At 48.6% G+C, this 2,500-nt stretch overlaps 2 non-coding genes across 2 annotated transcripts in view; both read left to right on the forward strand.

The window, feature by feature from the left end:
- The first annotated feature begins 175 nt into the window (after window positions 1–175).
- Window positions 176–2,088, forward strand: LOC123719157. Its single transcript, XR_006755225.1, has one exon. It is a non-coding gene; the product is annotated as a small subunit ribosomal RNA (ribosomal RNA).
- A 349-nt stretch (window positions 2,089–2,437) lies between these two features.
- The window catches only part of LOC123719164, a 158-nt gene continuing 95 nt past the window's right edge, over window positions 2,438–2,500 (forward strand). Inside the window, exon 1 of the ribosomal RNA XR_006755231.1 lies at window positions 2,438–2,500. This exon is cut by the window's right edge and continues 95 nt beyond it. This is a non-coding gene — a ribosomal RNA (5.8S ribosomal RNA).

The following is a 2,500-nucleotide window of genomic DNA, read 5'->3' on the forward strand; positions in this document are numbered from 1 at the left end:
TTAGTTAGTCTATCGATATGAAGCGCGAACGTCGCGTCGCGTGCAAATTCGACGCGTTACGTTCACGCGTGTCGAGAAGGCGCGCGCGCAAGCGCGCGCCCCTCGACCGCCGCCGAGCCAGCGGCTCGCCGAAGCCGCGTGACCGCGGTGTAGGCGTGTCGTTTGCGTAAGCAGCTCCCTGGTTGATCCTGCCAGTAGTATATAGTGCTTGTCTCAAAGATTAAGCCATGCATGTCTCAGTGCAGCCGTATTAAGGCGATACCGCGAATGGCTCAATATATCAGTTTTGGTTCCTTAGATCTTACTCAGTTACTTGGATAACTGTGGTAATTCTAGAGCTAATACATGCAATCAGAACTCTGGACCAGTGATGGGATGAGTGCTTTTATTAGATCAAAACCAATCGGCGGAGGGCCATGCGTCCGAAGTCGTTAATTTTGATGAATCTGGATAACTTTTGCCGATCGCACGGTCCAGTACCGGGCGACGCATCTTTCAAATGTCTGCCTTATCAACTTTCGATGGTAGTTTCTGCGACTACCATGGTTTGTCACGGGTAACGGGGAATCAGGGTTCGATTCCGGAGAGGAGCCTGAGAAACGGCTACCACATCCAAGGGAAGGCAGCAGGCGCGCAAATTACCCACTCCCGGCACGGGGAGGTAGTGACGAAAAATAACGATACGGGACTCTTACGAGGCCTCGTAATCGGAATGAGTACACTTTAAATATTTTAACGAGGAACAATTGGAGGGGCAAGTCTGGTGCCAGCAGCCGCGGTAATTCCAGCTCCAATAGCGTATACTAAAATTGTTGCGGTTAAAAAGCTCGTAGTTGCATTTGTGCGCCGCGCTGTCGGTGCACCGCATCCGCGGTGATACTGACACGTCTGCGGAGCATATCGTCGGTGAGCCGGCGGTAAAACGCCGGTTCAATATCAAAATCCTATCGCGGTGCTCTTCGGTGAGTGTCGAGGTGGGCCGACAATTTTACTTTGAACAAATTAGAGTGCTCAAAGCGGGCTCAAAATGCCGCTTGAATATTTCGTGCATGGAATAATAGAATATGATCTCGGTTCTATTTTGTTGGTTTTCAGAACTCCGAGGTAATGATTAATAGGGATAACTGGGGGCATTCGTATTGCGACGTTAGAGGTGAAATTCTTGGATCGTCGCAAGACGAACATCAGCGAAAGCATTTGCCAAAGGGGGTTTTCATCAATCAAGAACGAAAGTTAGAGGTTCGAAGGCGATTAGATACCGCCCTAGTTCTAACCGTAAATATGTCATCTAGCGATCCGCCGACGTTACTACAATGGCTCGGCGGGCAGCTTCCGGGAAACCAAAGATTTTGGACTCCGGGGGGAGTATGGTTGCAAAGCTGAAACTTAAAGGAATTGACGGAAGGGCACCACCAGGAGTGGAGCCTGCGGCTTAATTTGACTCAACACGGGAAATCTCACCAGGCCCGGACACCGGAAGGATTGACAGATTAACAGCTCTTTCTTGATTCGGGGGGGGTGGTGCATGGCCGTTCTTAGTTGGTGGAGCGATTTGTCCTGGTTAATTCCGGTAACGAACGAGACTCTAGCCTGCTAAATAGGCGTCGTCATTCAAGGTGTGCGCGACTCTCGGGGAGCGCAACTCACTGGCGACGTATTAAAATTCTTCTTAGAGGGACCGGCGGCTTCGAGCCGCACGAGATTGAGCAATAACAGGTCTGTGATGCCCTTAGATGTCCCTGGGCCGCACGCGCGCTACACTGAAGGAATCAACATGTTCTCCCTGGCCTAGAGGCCCGGGCAACCCGTTGAAACTCCTTCGTGCTGGGGATTGGGGTTTGCAATTATCCCCCATAAACGAGGAATTCCTAGTAAGCGCGAGTCATAAGCTCGCGTTGATTACGTCCCTGCCCTTTGTACACACCGCCCGTCGCTACTACCGATTGAATGATTTAGTGAGGTCTTCGGACCGACACGCGGTGGCCTCACGGCCGTCGGCGTTGCTGGGAAGTTGACCAAACTTGATCATTTAGAGGAAGTAAAAGTCGTAACAAGGTTTCCGTAGGGGAACCTGCGGAAGGATCATTAACGTTGGTTTTTTCTTTTTGTTTTGTTGTTGTCAAAGACTCGCAAAAAAAGAAAAAAATACAAAAACACGTGAATGATACGAATCAAAATCGAATCCGAGACGGTTGACTCTCTCTCGTCGATTCGCGACGTGTGCGTTGCGACACGCTTTGATTAGCGTTCGCTTATCGCCTATTGATACTTTGAAATAAATTTTAATTTTTGTGTACAACCACGCAAATAAAAGAGATTTTCTTTCTTTTCATTTGTCGTACACGTTAATGATAAGTATTATTTTCAAATTTTTTTGTTTAATTTTTCGCACCTTTTATATTTTCTCATACAAAAACACACACAAAAACAAAACGATTACCCTGAACGGTGGATCACTTGGCTCGCGGGTCGATGAAGAAACGCAGTTAACTGCGCGTCA

This window comes from Pieris brassicae, unplaced genomic scaffold (genome assembly GCF_905147105.1).
Source record: "Pieris brassicae unplaced genomic scaffold, ilPieBrab1.1, whole genome shotgun sequence".
NCBI lineage: Eukaryota > Metazoa > Arthropoda > Insecta > Lepidoptera > Pieridae > Pieris > Pieris brassicae.